Raw genomic sequence first — 20,779 nt, forward strand, 5'->3', positions numbered from 1 at the left:
AATCACAAACACTTGGACATGGCATCAAAAGCTGACACTGCCTGTCTCCATTCTACAGATGAATCACTTATTATTTCTCAGTAAGACTCCTTGGATCTGGTAGATGGTTGGAGCTGCTTTTCTAGTTACAGCCTCTTGGTTTTCTTATCCCTTAATCTTCTCTTCAACTGTCTTGGCCTCCACTCCCCACACTCCACCACTGTTGCCTTATTTCACCTCATTCCAATTCGAGTCCCACCTCCGTCTAATGACTTTCCTATTTACTTTAACCCCGAAGCAAAATCTTATCTCCTATAATTGGATGCCACTTTTTTCTTGGAAAATAATGGTTCCTGTGACAACCACAAAACCTAAATGTTGTTAGAATGTGAGGAATGTGATGAATAATGATGAATTCATTTCTTTGATGCTAAGAAACCTGACTTGATGTCTCACAGTAGATGTCTCATAGCCAAAAATATTAGCATACATATTTAGCCAATCATTTGATTAAAATGGGGGATGAAAAAACCCTACAACTACCTTAAGCATTTTATTTTAACATAAAGTGTAAAATGCACATCCACTCACCCATTATTTTTCATGTAGGAGCAAAATCTTTTATTTAAATGTTTAAAGTTCTGCACTGCCTTCCTTGCATAAACTACTGTCTCATGTGTGAATTTCAGCTTGAGTTTCTTCAAAGTGAGTGGGAACTTAAGACAGTTGCCAAGCAATGTGATATAGAAGATCTCCAGATTTTTTTTTCTTGCAATTTTTTTCAGTCTTCTGCCTATGCATCATTCAGCAGATTTTCTTTTCCTTTTATCTTCAAGTCTATCCTAAGCATTCAAGTCCGTTTTCATACAAGCATCAACACTTCATCTTAACAAGCATACTTAAAGTTTATAATTGCAACAACAATATTAACTGGAATAAATAGATTTAGGAATGACCACAAGTGATTCTTGATAAAGACTGAACTACAAACACACAAGCTTTTCAGCCAGGACTTCAGTTTGCAATGGGCACCCATCAGCATAATTAACAGAGTTGATTAGCTAAAGATCAGTTAGGTTTTTTAAAATTATAAAACAAATGCTCAACAAATATGAATTGAGCGACCATAAACTCAACACTGTGACTGTAAGTCAGCAGTTGTCAGAGTGAAGAGCATGTGGAAGGCAGAGATACAGGGATGAGTGAACAAGAGCCCCAGCACCAAAGACATTACAATTTCTCCGGTGCTTTATGAGAACTTGAAAAATTGCACAGAAGTAAAGCACAGTCTCTGGCCTTAAGGCACATGGAAACCACACAAATGGCTTGAAGCTGAGGTAAGTGCTCCAAGACTGCCTCCAAGCCTCTCCGGAGGACAAGCCAGTCCACTCTGTTTGTTCCTTCTGGCTTCCGACCAGGTGCTCTTGCCCATGCTGACTCCCTGGTCCATGTCTGCTGCCTGCCCTCGCAAGGTCTGACCAACAGGAGCACCTAGGAGTTACTGCAGGGGCTCTTACCCCAACTCCTGGGGTACGAGCAACAGGAGTTGTCTACGACCACCACTACAGTGACTCTGATCCTAAAACAAGTTACATAGACATGGGGACAATAATCTTAAGTATTTTCCCAGTTTTAAGATTCCTCACAGGCTGACAAGTCCAGTAGGGAGACACACAGGCATGAAGCCACGTGGACTGCTGCTAGTGCCATCTCTCAGGGTGGAATTAGCTGCCAGACCATCAGTGATTCTCCCCCAGTTATACTTGACTTCGTGTGAGTGTAAGTTTCCTTTTGTTCTCATCATCAGACCACTGGTGTGGGGAGGAAGGTTCATCACTTGAACAGGGACTTCAGCCTGTTCACTTCTGCCACACTGGAAGCTCTACTGCATTTGATCCAGCCCAACTGTCCCTAAAGCTCAGTGGATTTTTGTGGTCTAATTTCCACAAAGTGTCAGATCTCTGATTTGTGAATTCACTGACTTTATATTTACTGTTTCTATTAATGCAATGATTAATTTTATGAGTTAACTTGACTGGGCCACTAAATATCTGGGCTCAGATATTTAGTCAAACATTATACCAAGGGTTTCAGTGAGGGTAGTTCTAGATGAGGTTAACATTAAAATCAGCAGACTGCCTTCCATAACATGGATGGGCCTCATCCAATCAGTTGAAGGCAATGAATAGAACAAAAAGGCCGATCCTCCCCTGAGTAAATAAGATTCCTTCCTGCCTGAGAGTCTTCAAACCAGGACATTGACTTTTTTCCTGCTTTAAGCACTGAACTGAAATAGCAGTTCTTCCTGGGTCTCAAGTCTGTCTGCTGGCCCTTGCACTGGAACTACACCATCTCTCTCCTGGGTTTCCAGCTTGCCAACTGAACCTGCAAATCTTGGGACTTGCCAGCCTCCATAATTGTGTGAGCTATTTCTCAGGAGAAGCCTGACTAATAAACTAAGAAGCATTTTTTATATTTTCCTTTTCAAAGGCAGTATCTTCTCCCTCTAAATTCTTGCTCTGATTAATTCTGCTGCACCTATAAGCTATCTGCTCCTTTTTGTCTTAGCCTCCTCTTCAGACCAGTGTCTGGGTTGGACGGACTGCTTCACTTTGGATTTCTTTTTACCCCAGTCATGACTCTCCAAATGCTTACCTCAACTGCAAGCACAGAAATTCATAAGCAGTTCTCATTCTGCCCAGGTGCTTAGTTTAGGTTGCCAGATCAACACATCCCAGCCTTTATAAGTACCCAAGCTCCTACTTACTTTATTTAGAAAGTATCACATATGACTTAGTAGAAAAAGAAATTAAAGAGATATTTATTTTGGGAACATTCTCCTACAGAAACACACACACACAAAACTTTGTAATGATTCAACATCAAGTTAGCAACGGGTCTAAAATATCATACATGACTATTATAATTTGTAAAACTTATGAGTGATCTTGTTAAACCAAGTCACTTTTGGAATTATTTAGAATGTTTAGAAATTAAAAAAAAATGAAAAACAAAAACTCAGCATTTTATGCAACCACAGATGGTATGAGAAGAGACGGCTTTTATTCTTTAAAAAAGTGACAATCTACCTATTAAAAAACCCTAAAGTAGTCACTTGACCACTTTTTCTGGGAATGTTGGGACATCCTTCATTAGATGGAAGGCACATTGTCTGACCCCAAAAGTCAAAGCAAATGAGAACCAAAACCTTAGTACCTCACTAAAGTGATGCTATGAGCAGCGGCTAATTAGGAATATAGACGTCCTGACAAACCGGGCAGTAATGACAACAAGCATGCAAACTTCTGGAAAATGCTGGAGTTTCTTGCACAGAGAGTTACCGTCTCTAACTACAATAAAATTTATTTTTGTATGTCATGTATATTGATCCATCTTAAAGTCCCAACTATAAATAAAAGAAAAACAAGGTTTAAAAGTCCTGCACCCTTGGATACACTGCAGTTCAGTATCTGTCACCTACTTCTATATGGGTCTTGAGTGTTTTTTGGTCTCCTGTGTACATGTGAATCATCAAGAAGATTCACAAGTCACAACTCCATATTCCTGGCACCTCTAACTTCGTCTTAGAGGAGGAAGTGAAACATCAAAAGGCTCAATTTGATTAGCAATGAATGAATCTGCCATACCTTCTGTTCTCTTCATGAAGTGAGAAAGTTTTCCAGCATCAGTGAGACATGGAGTACATTGCAGGAAAAGACAAAGATTATATTATGGGGAAATAAGGCAGTATTTCCAGCATGTATAATTAAAGGCAGATGAATTTAACATTTCATAGAATAAAACATGAGAATACAGCTGCTGAGAAACAGGAATGGTATCTCATAAATATAGGGTTTATCTGAAATACCCCAAATCCATTCAAATATATACTCTAATTTCTTATATCAGCAGAACATATTATGAGCAGGATCTTGCATCATCTTCAATGTAAGATTCAAGAAATATTCACTGAAAGTCTACTATATGCTAGGTACTGTATTAAGCACTGAATTTTAAAATTATTATTATTGAAGTATAGTTGATTTACAATGTTGTGTTAATTTCAGGTGTACAGCAAAGTGATTCAATTGTACATATACATATTCTTTTTCAGATTCTTTTCTATTATAGGTTATTATAAGATGTGAATATAGTTCCCTGTGCTATACAGTAGGTCCTTGTTGTTTATCCATTTTATATATAGTAGTGTGTATATGTTAATCTCAAACTCCTAATTTATCCTTCCACTTTCCCCTTTGGTAACCATAGTTTGTTTTCTATGTCTGTGAGTCTATTTCTAGTTTGCAAATAAGTTCATTTGTATCATTTTTTTTAGCACTCTGTGTTAATGGATATATTGAATACAGTTCTAATCTTCATAAAGCTAAGAGCCTACAGGAGAGAGGTCAGAAAATTTAATATTATATACTGTAATATGCTCAAGTACAAGGTATTCAAGGTGCTGTAGGAGCAATGAGATTGAAACATTCACCTTGCTGTACCGATGATCACATCCCAGAGCCTAGAAGGAGCAGTAGGAATTTCCCAGGAAAAGAAAATCAAGGAAAGCATTTCAGGCAGAAAGGATATTGTTTTAAGTATGCTTGAGGGTGTTTAACACTGTGTCCTACATGGGTAAATACAAATAGTTCAGTGTGGACAGACTGACAGACATGATTTACAAAGATTGGGGGAGGACATAAGAAAATAGAAGTCAGATGTGTAGAGCTTTGCACTTCATGGTAAGGGATCTGGCTTTTTCTTAGATGTGTTATTTGAAGAATTTTAAGCAAAGGAGTCATAATGTAAATCAGATTTATGTTTTACACTGGCTATGACACTAGCTGTAATGTGGAGAATGTATAGAAGGAGATTTAAGTAGGAAACACCTGGGCTTGATCAAGTGACACTATGCATTCACCCACCCTTCTTTACCAACACATCTTTAATCCTTACCATTTGCCAGGCACTTTGCATATCCTACCTCATTAAATTCCCATAAGAGTTGTATGAGTTAATTACCTTAACCCACCCCTAGTAAGGAAACTGAAGTGTAGAAAGTTAAATGAGATGTTAAGAAAAACGTACAAGAGTAAAACAATTTTAACTTCTATTGTATTTTTTTTACTCTCCCACAAGAATCAAATAGAAAATATTCATGGTTATTAGCTTTTATGTAAGCTGTTGTCTATAATTAATCCATTAGTGTAAGACCATGCTTATAAGGAAGAGCTTCTTGATTTTACTTGGTCCAAAGGAAATTTTTTTCTCTTTAAGCATATCTTACTTCAAATGATTTCAGACAAATTAATCTAGTGTTTGCATTTAAGCTATATACACATATGTAATTCACATACATACAAATATATGTGTATTATATATATGTGCATATTATTTATACTAACATTACCTCCATTGCCATCAGTAGCTACCAGGCTAACCTTGTAATGTCTCACACCAGATAAAAATAACAAGGGTGAGAAAGACTTCAACAGGGGCATTCAACACTAGCTATTTTAATATGAGCCTAATAATCTTTTCCACCCTTCAGCATGATTATTGTTCAATGTGAACAATATTTTTTAAAACTTCAGGTCATTAGAAACTAATTTTTATTTAAACTATATGAGTCACATTCTCATTCCTACATTATAAAGCTGTTTCTGTCTTATTAAAATATCTGAATCAAAATGTTCTCTTTATTCCTACCATTTTTAAACAAAATTCTAATACTGCCTTAAAAGCTGATTTCATAAAAAAAATTAACATGAAATTGCTAAGTAGTGCCCGAATTAACACAAATCAGAGTTCATTACATGGCATTAGCAGCTAATTTATTGAAATCATTAAGTCTGTGGTTAGAGAAAGCCATATGCCAACTCCAGAAATAACAAGCATTCAGAATCAGGGTCATTGCTTTTATATTTGCATATGTGATATATTAACTGATCTCATGTGCATATTAAAATTAAAACTGCATTTTTCTTCAACATTCTATAAAAAGTTTGGTTAGCATTATATTATTAAGGCAAATGTTTATTTCTAGATAATTTCTTCTGCACATGTAAATTGATTTATACAAATCATTATTAGTTGCATATTTCCTTACTTTCCTCACATATCAAGCATGTGTTTTTTTATTTAGAAATGTATTATTTTATACTTTTCTGCTTCTATCTGTATCTTCTATGTAGAGACAACTGCAATAACTCAACAGTTAATTCTGAGATACTTAATTTACCTCAAGGTAGAAGGAAATAAATTATTAATAGTGGGATTAAAAATATCTTTTCCACTAAACTGACCTAAAATGAACAAATTAAAGAATGTATTTCTAAAGTTTTCCACAAGCATTTTTAATAAAGTTGATTGCTGCTAATATTAAAAAGAAAGTTATAGCAGCATTATAATATAGGTTATTTGCTTATTGATTTCATTAATAATTTTACACAATTTATTCAGTAGTATGTATGGCACCTACAATAAATATCTCACAAAATCTTGAAATCACAAATTACATACTGGACTTACTTTGACACTGTATTTGTAGAAAAAAGAAAAAAAGTAATTAAGGTAAACTGAAATGTCACCTTGTACTATACAGATTGCCAGAGTCCAATATATAATTCTCTGTCTCTTGTCTCTGGTCTCTGTTTCTCAGACACACACAAATACACACACACACACAACTGTTGTGATATTCCACAGGAATATGGATAGTAAACTTACATTAAATGAGTTTCACTATCTGTATTTTGTGATACTGAATTAAACTGATGAGCTATGCAGTTGTTAAAATGTGAGGCTTTCTGATCTTACACATTTCAATGACAGGAAAGGGACAGGTACACCATGATATGATACATCACTCTCTGAATCAAATTTCAGGGTAGCCTGTAGAAAACCAGTGTATAATTCCCCATTCCTAAAATAAACTAAAATTTTCTAACTTGAAAATTACACTAGTAAGGCTATTGCAGAATGTGTTATATTGTGTGTCTCTGTGTGTATCTGTCTGTTCTGGCGCTACTTCATATACAAATACATGAGAAATTAGGGAAAAACTAATTAAAAAGTTAAAAAGTAAAGATATCCATTAACATGAAGAAATATTTCCCCTAATCATAGGAAATAAAACCTTGAAATAAACCTATAGATTGGAGGCGGCAGTGGGGGGAATCTTCAGAAATTCAAGTTATTTTAGTAAAAAGCTGAAGAGATTGGGTACATTTTTTATTGAGCTTGAACTTACAGATGAAAATTAATTATCAGACATCATCTTACAGAGAATAAATTCTCTTAAAATTACACAGACAGACAAACAATAGTAGATTGATAGATTTTTTTTTAATGAAAAGGCAATCTTCTTAATTGTAGAAAGGCAGCCACATACATTGGAAAGCACACACAACTGTGTGTCAGGAAACCTGAATTCAAAGATTTATTATCTAGAGTATCAGCTTAGCATACAAATATGCAGTTGAAATGAACAGTTTCTAAGTTTCTCTTCAGTTCTCCTCAGTTTACTTGTGAATAAAGTCCACTGTACCCACAAAGAGAAGGGAAAATTAATGACTGGAGTCTTAGGGGATCATATGAGATTCATAAACTTCAATTTGGATAAGCTACACAGTAGCCATTCTTTTCTCTCACCTACCTTTTTGTTTTTTTCCTCCAATTTAGCCATTTGTTAATCTAGAAGGAGAAAGTGCTGTTCACTGATTGGACCACGTTACTAATAAGTAATCTTGTTCTTGGATGTGGCCTCTTTCTTCTGCTTATTCTTGTGTGTTAAGATGAGAAACAAGTCAGGGCCCCATTCAAGTTTTTCTCTTCTTTTTATTAAAGACCACTCAAGTGCTTCGCAGATCTCACCATGTGGAATTTTGATGAAAATTCGATAATAAGATTGGAACTGCATAAAATTCAGTTCTTTATTAGTCTTTAGGTAATGCCATGTACTGCAGTCTGTCTTTGACCATTAAACCCTTGTGATGGTCAACAGTGACCCTGCCAAAAAAAAAGTGTTAAACTATTTCCTACTTACTACACTTCCTGATAAGTCAACATCCTCCAGATCCTTGTGGGTGAAAGACAATCAAGAAAAGATTCAAGAACATTTTGCTCCATAGTTATTTGCAATAGCTTTCTTAAAACAAAACAAAAAACAACATAAAAAACCCCACACCTCCTTTTAATTCATTACACAGCTGTGTAATTCTTGTTTTGTCTGATGAGCAGAATGTCTCCATCTTCTTTTGTTGGTAGCCAACCCAGTCACCACTCCATGACCACAGATCTTGGCATGGAAACCAATGTGGTGCATTCAGTGCCCAGAGCCATATTTATTTGTTCATGGTTGGCACACATGGCAATGTAGGTCAGAGTTCTTCCCAAGAAGCAGGAGCTCTCCTCCAGGGTCACTAAAGAAGATAGATTTAACTCTGGGAATTTTGGGTCACTAAATAAGACAGATATTCACTTTCTACACCAGAAAAGATTCTATCCAAGCAGAGAGATGAACATATGAGAGTCACTCTTAGAGAGTAAATGTCTTGGAAACACTGGGTGACTTAGAATCCCCAGAAGCACCCTGGGGCCTGTACCTCATCTTTTGATTCAGTAAACTATATCAATATTCCTTTAGTACATTCTCTTTTTGCTTAAATTAATTCAACTTGTGTTTTTAGCACTTGCATCCAAAAAAGTCCTATTATATCTGCTAAAAATTTTGATTTTCCCCATAATTTAAAGTTTTAAAAAATATTTATTAGCCATTTCAATTCTTAATGTACCTCTTCATAACCTGTAGCCCTTTCTGACAGTTAAAATATTTAACTTTTTTTCATAATTTAATAAATTATAAGAGTGATATAAATGGTATATTTATTTTTAGCTATATGTATTGAAATTACAGTTTCTCAATCTATCAATCATTTTTAACTTGTTTTTGAAAATAAAATATTATTTAAAGCTTTTTGTTTTTTAAATCTATAAAAGTGTTTTTTCCTTGAATTCTTTCTTGCTCATTTAGTTTATCTTTGGAAATTTATGTAAATACTGTAGAAAGAAGAACTTAACTCTTTATTTTATATAAAAATGTATACATAACTGGGAATATTTCTTTGGTATTGACTTTAAATAAGTGAATCGCTCTTCTTTATGAAATAACATTTAGAAATTCTCACAAGACTTCTGGTTCCAGTTATTAGAGTTAGAAATTTTATTAAATTCTCCTGTATCTCAAAAATCCATGAAGTGTTCAGTGAAGAAATATGAAAGTGAATAAATCCGCAGAGCTTCTGAGAATGGCAGGAGAGAAACATCAGCAGTCAAAAGATTAGAATGAATTTCAGGAAGACAGAAGACTGATGGGAGCATCTTGATGGATATATTAGAATAAAAAGAGCTACTGCTCAGTATCTTCAACAGAAAAAACTGCAGTGGAGCTAGGAGCAATTTTGCACAATGCAGCTCCCTGGAGATAGAAGCTAAAGAAGAGAGGATGTGGGAGGAAGGGCAGAAATCACAATGATTGATGGGGAATCAATCTGAAAGACGTGCATGTTCAGGCCACCTCCATTCCTGTGCATCAGGAAGTGGTGTTTGCCTCGATGTCAGATATAGATTGAGTGATATGTTGAGGAAGATCCATGGCTCCCAGACTGAGGGTTTGTTCACATTAGTCAGACCAGCCTTGTTTTGGTATTTGAATGTGTCTGGATTCTTACCTTGTGTGCCAGCTTCATACTCGTGCCCTGGAAATATCACAGTAAAATCTTCAAATATCACATGTATATACACATGCTGCAAACATAACTCTCATTCAAGCAATAGGCCTGTAACATCTGAGGAAACCCCTGCCAGCCATCTAACTAATCTACCTGCCCCTTTATTTTATGTTCATCAATCATCACTTAAGGATCAGTTGATATTTCAGAAATTCAATAGTTCAAAAGAGAAGGGTAAAGATGAACAAATGAGACAATTAATACTGAAGAAGAAGCAATAAAATTCAGGTTAGAGAACAGAGTGTAAACAAACAAATTCCTTCTAATTAATATGTTCAGAGAGTTTAGATAAGATGTTATTTCAATGAAATATAAACAGATTGTTATGAATTTGGGTAACAGTTATATAAAATTTAAAATATGGCTACTAAAAATTGAATCCAATAAAATATGTGAAAAGGAAGGTAAGAAATTATTTCAGAACACAGAACTAAAAAGACAAAATAGATTAAAAAATAGTAGAGAAAATACTGACATTCCATATTTCCAAACTCCTTCATAGGAAGAATGATGAAACATTTAAATACCAGGGAAAAAATGAAAGAAAAGTAGAGGAAGAAATTATCACACACACAAAAAATAACAGAAAGGAAATTTTCAGAGCTAGAGATACAGACATATGCCTTCAGATTAAGTTTTCAGAGAGAAAAAGCAAGTCCTCTACAAGGAAATGAGAATCATAATGAACTTCAGATTTCTCCCAGCCTCACTGGAAGCTAAATGACGATATATTTCAACTACAGAGACTGAGCGAAATAAGATGCAGAAAGTTTACTTCCAATGTGTCCATTCTGAAATACACACACACACTCTGCAGGGGAAAAAAGTCACTCAAGGAAGTGTCAGGAGCTTCAGAAAGGAGCAGACAAGAAATACCCAGTGGCAACTGTTCAGCATGCCTAAGGAGGAGTCACTATTACAGCATTCAAGAAACCGTTAGAGATTGACCTGATTTGATGAAGGCATATAGTTCTTGAGACTAAAAAAAAAAAAAAAAACCAAAGAAAGAAACAAACAAAAACCCCAGAAAGGTAGGTAGAAAATCCAAGAGAAAATCCAGAGCTCTGAGTAAGAAAGACGGTGTAAAGCAAACTAAAATGTGAAACAATTTTGAATGATGAACTAAGTTTAAAAAAGATTTTTTTCCCTTCTGTATAGCACAGGGAACTATATTCAATTTCTTGTAATAACCTTTAATGATAAAGAATATGAAAACCAATATATGTATATACATGCATGACTGGGACATTATGCTGTACACCAGAAATTGACACATTGTAACTGACTGTACTTCAGTTAAAAAAAAGAGAGAGAATGTTTTAGTACCTGGGGGTTTTCCCTGTCTAGTTGTATAAGTTCAGTGACCTGGAGCCACCACTTCTCTAATGCTCTACCTGTTTTCCAAATAAATAATGTTGACATAATCTTAATGTGGCCACCACTATGTCTTGTCCTTAAATTTTCAGAGTGGAGCTGTAGTAAAATCGTGGATGTCTCTAATTTTACAGGTCTATACTCATGGAAGTCTGTAGAATGCAAGTGATGTAAATTGTTGACAATGTAAAGGGATGCTGGCAAAAATGCAAAGTAGAGAAGGAAAGGAAGGAGGGACAAAGTCAAGAGATTCTGAGACTGATGGATCGAGAAATAGAGATTTAAGTACATTATTTAAAATTATATAATCAATAAAACCAATATTTATTATAAAACATGGAATGGGGGAAGAGAAAGGAGTTTAACGGAATTAGTCTTCAATAAATGGCGTCAGATAACACTTATAGTTGATCAATAAAGAAATAGTGGCATAAGCCTACAATCAGTCTAATGTAGACAACCAACATGTGTACTAAAATCAGAAGCAGTTCAAGACTGTGGACACTAGAAAAGGGAGACTAGGCCTGTGTCCTGGAGACAGATATTCAATTGCACATCCTTGAGAAAGTGTTTGAATGTATTTCCTTTTCATGTCCTAATTTTACAATAATAGGAATGAAAATGAATCATTTTAAAAAAAAAGAGTCTGTTTTCAAATGTTTTAAATAAAAGATGAAATAATTTATTTTTGCCATATGATTCTTTTTTCAATAGCGGTTACATGGAAAAACTATTATAGGGGCTTACGTTTAAATTAATTGAAAATCTACTTATTAGAAATCTCAATTAATAAAGTATTTTGACTTTAAATTGTATCTTTTGCATATAGAGAAATAAAATATAGATGGCTTAATAAATAAGCCATTTAAGGCAATGTTAAAAATTACAATGGCAAATTCAATTTATACCATGACATCATTATACATTTAATGTGGGTCATTAGGTTTTCTTTATCAGCAACAGTGTTAAATGTGAAAATCAATTTTAAGTGACAATCATGAAATACATAAAAGCTTTTCATCAAAAAAGAGAAGTGTCTTGGATAGTGTAGAATAATTTTCAATAAGGATATTAAAAAATTATTTTCTACTTAACTATAAGATTTTATTTCCTATTCATTCTATCTTATCAACTATTATCTATGTGTTTGTGTCATAATCAGACTTGTTCTGATTAGGTCTATCAGCCTGAATGTTTTATCAGGTAGCTTGAGGATTATCAAAGTCTGGTGCCAAGATAAAAAAAGAGAGGGAGTTTAGTGTGAAGTCAGGGAGCATAATTCCTCTAGCTCTGGTGTTCTTTTTCAAGACTGTTTTGGCTACTAGGGGTGTTTTGTGTTTCCATGCAAATTCTAAAATTATTTGTTTTAGTTCTGTGAAAAAGTTCTTGGTGGTTTGATAGGGATTGCATTTGATCTGTAGATTGCCTTAGTTATTATGGACATTTTAACAATATTAATTCTTCCAATCCAAGAACACATATCTTTCCATCTATTTGTGTATCTTTGATTTCTTCCATCAGTGTCTTATAGTTTTCAGAGTACAGGTCTTTTGCCTCCTTAGGTAGGTTTACTCCTAGGTATTTTTTTCTTCTTGATGTGGCGGTGAATGGAATTGATTGTTCCTTTAATTTCTGTTTCTGAACTTCTGTTTCTTTAAAAAATGACAGAAGAACTAAATAGACATTTTTCTGAAGAGGAAATGCAGATGGCTAACAGACAAGTGAAGATGCTCAGCCTCACTAATCATCATGGAAATGCAAAGCAAAACTACAATGAGGTATCACAGCACACCTGTCGGACTGGCTATCATCAAAAAGAACACAAATAACAAACATTGGCAAGGATCAAGAGGAAATGAAACCCTGTACTCTGTTGGTGGGAATGCAAATTGGTGGAACCACTGTGGAAAGCAGTGTGGAGGTTTCTAAATAAATAAAAAATTGAACTACTCTATGATCCAGCAATTCCACTCCTGGGTATATATCTAAAAAAACAAAAAACAAACAAAAAACCCCACACCAATTAAAAAAGATACATGTACCCCAATGTTCAGCAGCATCATTTACAACTGCCAAGATATGGAAGTAACCTAAGTGTCCATCAACAGATGAATGGATATGGTGTATATATATATTCCATTATTTATATATTATAAATAGTATATATTTATAATGGAATACTACTCAGACATAAAAATATAAGATTTTGCCACTTGCAGCAACATAGATGAACTTGGAGAGCATTATGCTAAGTTAAATAAGCCAGACAGAGAAAGATAAATATGGTATGATATCACTTATATGTGTGGAATCTAACAAATTAGTTCATATAACAAAAGAGACACAGACTCACAGATATAGAGAACAAACTAGTGGTTACCAGTGGGGGAAAGGAGCAATTTAGGGATGAGGGAGTAAGAGGTACAAACTATTGGGTATAAGATAGACTCAAGGACGTATTGTACAACACGGGGAGTATAGCCAGTTTTCTGTAATAATTGTAAATGGAAAGTAACCTTTAAATTCATATAAAATAATTTTTTTTAAGAGAGGGAGGAATTGGAATGAAGAAGCACATGTCTATTTCAGTAACTGAATTCCAGAAGAGTCTGAGCTCAGGAACCATGAGTGAAACCTGAGATTTTTAGAAGGGCTTCCAGAACTGGTTGACTTCATGTTGTCATTGCTGCTGTTGCTGCTGAGTGTAACACACACATCAGAGATCATTTTCAGAACACTCCCCAAGCATTAGAATGGCTCCCTCCAAATTAAGAAGTTTCAATAGGAACCTTAGAAATGAATCTGAGTCTCATTTGACTGTGAGTAAAATCTGTGGCACATTGATTAAGAACATGCGCTCAGTTTGACCCCTGACCCTATTGCTACTAGCTGTGAATTCACCTCTTTGTGCCTCCACTTCTTCATCTATAAAACAGAGATAAGCATACAGGTAAAACCTCTTTTATGGTGATATCATGAGAAATTAACAGATGACACACAAAAAGTCCTTGAAATGGTGTCTGACTCAGTTGATGTTCACTATAATTATTATCTGCTCAGAAACTCACACCAGAGGATTCACAAAGTATTACTGGATTTTACAGCATTCTCTGCTCAGTTCAAAGATGGACCTGTGTGATTATCCTATTCTCTACTCTCTCCACATGGTTGGACATAGAGGAAGGATATATGGGTACTGTCTCATGGTTGTCATAAATACCATTTTTATTTCCCACCATTTTAATTAATTAATTAATTAATTTTCTATCTGGATATTTCAAGTGATTTTCATGAAATTCTTCTTTTATTATCTTTGTCTTGAAAGTCATTAAAAGAAGGATAGTAAAAAATGTAGAGCTGGTATACAGGACTTGGAGATGTGCTGAGGCTCAGAATTTAAGGTTCACAGTACCAGGCTAGGAATCAGAGTCCATGCTAGCCCTCCCAACAGCACTTTCTCCACCAGCTAGGATGATTTTACTGGCCTGCCTACAACCTTCGTCTCTTAACTTCCTCTGATATTTTCATACCAGTTATCTTTAATGCAGTATCAGTGGAGAGAATTGAGAAGCACAGGTTTTCCAAGTTGCTTGTTTTAGTTTATTTCAGCTTTAGAGTTTCTCTTCCTCTACATGTCCATCAGTCCTCATGCACACATACCCCCACACATACATTCATTTCCAAACCATACATGAACATACAAATACATACACATACATACTCATAGCCAGAATCTAAGCCAATCTAATAAATTTGAATGAGTTTCCTATTGCTGCTGTAAAAAATTATCACAAACTTAGTGTCTTAAGCTACCAGAAAACTATTCTCTCACTGTTCTGGAGACCAGAAGTCCAAAATCAGTTTCAATGAGCTGAAATCAATATATTACTAGAGCTGCACTCACTCAGGAGACTTCAGTAGAGAATCCATTTCTTGCCTCTTCCAGCTTCCAGCTTTCAGCTTTTGCTGGCATCCTTGGTATATGGACACCTCAGTCCAATCTCTGCCTCCATGGCCATATTGCCATCTCCTCTTCTGTCTGAAGTCTCCCTCTGCTTCCATCTTATAAGAACACTTGTGTTTACACTTAAGATCTACCTGGGTAATCCAGGGTAATTTCCCCTTTTCATGATCCTAAACTTAACCAGACCTGAAAATTGTTTTTTTATATAAGGTAACATTTAGAGCTTTCAGAGATTAAGACATGGATATCTAATGGAACCATTATTCTACCTACCCCATTTTCCCCCTTTTGGACCCTCTTTGTATTAATAGCATTACTTTCTTCCCAGTCACATAAACTGGAAACTTTACTATAATTTCTGTATCTTCTTTCTCCTGTAACACTCAACATTTCTAAATATAACAAGCCCTCCTCCCTATTAATGGCTCTAAATTGTACATCATTCTCTCCATGTGCACCACCACTACTGTGGAGATCTGAATTAGTCTCATCTGTATTATTTTAAAAACCTAATGAATCTTCCTGCCTCCAAGTCCTCTATCTTTTGTCTATCTTCCACATGTCTATAAAATATTTGAAAAAAATATAATCATGTGTTTGCCCAACTTATAAATCTGTCATGGATTTTTCACTGTTGGCAGGATGTATCTAAACTATAGTAATAATACCACCCTCCACTTCTTACCTCTGTTCACTCCTTGACCTAGAGGCTAGCAACTAGTTTCCATGAATTATGTGTCAAACGTGTGCCTTGTACTATTGAATATGTCACTTCTGTCATCCAGAAAGCCTTTCTCCTTTGGGCATTGGAACTTTCTTCTTAGCCTTTAGCATACACATAGTATATCTCCAATATTTCTTCTGTGATTATTTTTCTGAATCACTTAGGTAATGTATTCCTCAAACATTCATTAGCTCTTGATTTCTAACTCTTAAAAGCACTGACGTTACTACTACTATCACAGAATTGTAACTACTTGTTCATAATCTTTCTACATTTTTAGATTGTGATATTTTATTAAACTTTGTCTTCCTATTGCCTAGCAGAATGTCACTGCAGAATGGGAACTCAAAAATATTATGTGACTCAAAAAGGACATGCTGGGGTACTCAGTGGCTGTACATCATAGCATATATGCCCAAATATCCAACTCAGCACACTTAGAACTTCAGCGCAGATAAAATAAACATAGTTGTCATTAACAAAAAGGCAAGGTTATATCATGTTATGTAACATAACATGTGATGTAACATAAAGACTATGTAGATGAAATAACAAGTTACACTGAAATACAAGTGGCTTTTAAAAGAGAAGCTTATGCCTTGTTATTGCAAAGTCTGATGAGGTTCAATAACTTTCCAGGGCACTTTTATACTAAATGATATCTTGGGAGAACTAGTTGGTTTTCTTACTGTGATTTCCTCATCACAATCCGCAGCTTTCAGAATGCTGCAAAAGAAAAAGGGAAAGAGGGTTGCAGAAGGATTTTACACAGCCTCAGTCCTAATGTGGCACCTATTCCTTCTACTTAGGTCTGTTGAGCACAATGAATCATAAAGCCCACCTAACTACAAGATTGGGAATAATGGTCTTGCATGCGTCCAGACAGGAGAGGTCAACCAGATAAGGCCAGTGTCTACTATCCACATTCTTTAATTAACCTCTGAGGAATTTTAAATCAACATTCAGACTTTACCCTATTTGAACCTCCCTCTCTTCCTTTTCCTCTTCAAAATAATTAGCCCACTATAGACAGGGATTATAAGTCAGTAATAGGTAGGTCCATTACCAGATTAAATGGTGGAAAACAGTTATTAATGGTGGAAAGCTCTTAATATCATTATTTTTTTTACCCTAGCAAACCATTTTGTAATTTGAAAGTATACTCAATTATGCATGTTTTAAATGAATGCTTACTCAAGCAAACCGTCTGTCCTATTAAAAGGGATTTTTGTTTCTTTCTTTCTTGAAAATTATTTTTCTCAACTGTAACTTTCATTGTATTTTCTACATAGAAACATAGATTGTTTTGTTTTGTTTTTTGTTTAATGCTAAATAACTTAATAAGTTATCGAAAGTCTCTAGAAGAATGCATTCAGAACCTTTCCTTGGGACGATGACTAACAAAATTTTAATGATAAATTTAATAAGATATGGAATTTATGTAGTCCATGAAATCAATTCAGAGCAGCTTCATATAAGTAATACAGAACCTTATTTACTGGAACTCATGCTAAAAGAAGTTGACATATTTTTCACAATCTTTAAGAAATCTTCAAGAAAGAAGCCATTTGCTTTAAAATATTCAAGAATATAGGTCACAGAAAATATTTTCTCCATCCTATCTTTTTACTGTGAATAATAAACTGTATACTTGAACAAGGATATAATTCTCATTGTATTACATAACTATGCTAGAAATGAACAATATATATGATATTTGGATATATACTATATCAACAAGAAAATTTCCTCTTGAATGTGTTACAAAAGTAGGAAGTTGAACTTGGTCTCAATAAATAAGCTACAGACTTCTATAGTGGCAAACAAAAACGAACAAGAAAATATAAATGAGCAACAAACTTCTATCATGGCAAACAAAAAAACAAACAAGAAAATAAAAATAGACATAAAACAGCAACTAAGCAAAATCCATGGCCATAAAACCTTATTTATTGTAAATGGAGTTTTTACTGTTTATCCCACTAAAAATTTTATTTCATTCATTCACATATTTATTATAAAATATTTATTAAATGTTTAATCTATTGAATTCCTCAAAATGTGTGATATAAAAGTGAAAGAAAAGTTCTTGCTCTCAGGACACTTGCAGACTCCCTGAGATACTATGCGAGATACTGTGGCTTGAGTGTGTGTATCTGTCTTCTGGGACTTATGATAAAGATGCATAGGAACATCTGAATATATGTAGAACTTGGAGAAAATTTTAAAACAGGATGCTTGAGATGAATATACCAAATAAGTTTTAAAATTAAATCACATCTGAGAGACAAGAGGCATTAAATTTCACATTAAAGTGTAAATGTTCTAGTCACAGATGGTCGGATATGAGGAGAAGACCTGAGAGAAAATTGCCAAAATAGAGTCAGTGAGCATAAAGGGCAGAGGTAGAGGAAATAATACGAGGGAAAGTTACAGAGAGAAGTCGCATGTGCTGAAGAGTATTCCCGGTTTTATTGTATCTCCTTAAGCCACACCTAATGCAAATAATCGATAAAAGATAGGTTACAATATTGTATTATAAATATAATATTGACAAATACTATCACAAAACAGGCAGTAAGTTAGCAGAAACACCAAAAAGGATACCTAATTCATGAACTGGTGAAAATAAAAGTTGAGCAACAAATCAGAATTTTCAAACTTGGTCTACAGTTCTGTAGTTAGAGAAAAGACAGTAAATACTAGTGTCTCCTCATTTTTTCACTAATATCAAACAGATCCTAGAGAATATTTGTTGACAGTTACTTATCTGTGCTTTTTTTCCCTATCTTCCATTTTTTCTATTCCTCTCCTATTCTATTCCTTTTCCTCCATTAATCATGTATTAACCGAATTTTTATTGACTGCCTACTAGGTATCAGACACTATTTTGGGCACAGTGCCCAGAATCGACAAGATTTTTCCATGTGTGATCTGTGAATTTCATTCTAGGGAGGAGATAGACAATAAGTAAATATACAAACAATCTACTAAGGTAGGAAGTAGAATGAATGAAAGCAAAGCAGAAAAAAAAGGACAGTCAGTGTAAGAATGGCAGTGGATCTGCTCTTTTATCGGAAAACACAGTGAAAGCCTCCCTGGTTAGGAGACATGTGCACAGATAACTAAGGGAAGTGATGGAGCTCTTTAGTGAGGTCCCTGGAGGAAGAAGAAGTAGAAGAGCATTTTATATTTTCTATGTTTACTAACCAAACCACAAAGAGGGCAGAGTGCCTGGAGGTAAAGGAACAGGGGAACTAGAGATGGAGACTGAGAGAGTCCCTTTCACACAAGAACTACAGGGAGAGTTCTTTTGGGCTACACACTCCATTGAAAACCTAGTTTAAGTCTGAATGAGCTAGGGATCCATAGCAGAATTTTGAGCAGAATATTGATATGAATGAATAATTTTTTAATCACTCAGTTGTTTATGTGCAGAGTAGATGTCAGGGGCAAGAGTGGAGGTACGGAGGGGACATGTCAGGAGGAAACCACAGCAGTTCAGCTGAAAGAGAACGGTGGTTTAGATCAACGGTAGCAGAGGAAGTATGGATTCTGGATTTTTTTTAATACAGAACTAGGAATTTCTACCACATTGGCCATGGCATTTTTCCTCTCCAGTATTTTTGCTATAAGCTTCCTTGCCATTAAACATCTTTCCTGTATAAGTAATTTTGGATTAGGCAATTTTGCCATGAAAGATAAAATAACTGCTTGACAGTTTTTCTTTTGACAGTTTGGTTTCAACTGGTTGAAATGTATTAGCATTTATGGAGCAAACAGATGATCTACCCCAAGAGCTGGTTTCTTATTTTGAAACACAAATGTTTTGTATTTCACAATAAAGTGTTTTTAATTTTGTTATTCATTTCTTATTATTCATTATGTCCTTTTTTAATGCCCTTTTATTTTTTGTTATTTTATCTTTTACGGCAAAATTGCCATATGGGCAATTACTTAAGTGGCAAAAATGCTTGCGGCAAAGATATCTATAGCAAAGATTCTTACAGGGGAAGTATCTAAAACTGGAGTTTTTTAATATCCCACTAAGATCTTCCCTACTCCCACACAACCTCAAATTCCCCCACTGAAACTCTTATGTTCTCAGTACATCTAATTTAAATTAGCAAGAAAGAGAAAACTATTGGATCACTGATAGTTGCCTTTTAACTCGTTCAGGGGCTCTTGTGGTAAAAAAGAAAACAAAATGAATATTAATTTGACTGATTTGAAATTCACAGGCTCTTGTGAAGTGCATTAAAATGAAGAATAGCGTGATAATGTTGGGAGCATATTAAAATGGAAGGGAGTAAAAGAGTCATTTGTATGAAAAAGTCAATTAAAAGAACAAGTTTATAGGTCAGTTATATATGCCCCTATAATGCTATGTCATCACTAAATTTACAAGGCCTAACAAGATATATTAAAGAAGAGGTTAAATAAATGAGTAGGCTTTAAAGGTTGGTGGCCTGTCTTCTAATTCTGACTCTGCAATTGCCTAGCTTTGTGACTTTAGCAAAATGACCAACCTCTTCATGTCTCATTTTTCTCATCTAGAGAACTGTCGTGATGATGGTAATACCACTTACCTCATTGAGCTGTTGTGAGCAATGACTTTACAAATTACACTTATAATAGTGCTCAGCAAATAATAAGTATTCATTGAATATGAATAAGTAATCATTAAATAAATTAAAAATATATGTATGTATATACACACACACACATATATGCTTAAGCTTCATTCCAACTTTAGATAGTATTTCCCATATACAAAATATCTTTACTAACATGGTGATTTATATTAACAATCTGTAATGTATTTTTTGGATGCTAACAAACAACTTAAAGGAAGTTTAATCTCTAAAAATCCAAGAAGAAATTTAATAGTGCTACTATGATAATATTTGATGGAAGAAAAATCATTCAAAATTCTTATCAGAAATA

This window comes from Camelus ferus, chromosome 2, assembly GCF_009834535.1.
Source record: "Camelus ferus isolate YT-003-E chromosome 2, BCGSAC_Cfer_1.0, whole genome shotgun sequence".
Taxonomy (NCBI): Eukaryota; Metazoa; Chordata; class Mammalia; order Artiodactyla; family Camelidae; genus Camelus; species Camelus ferus.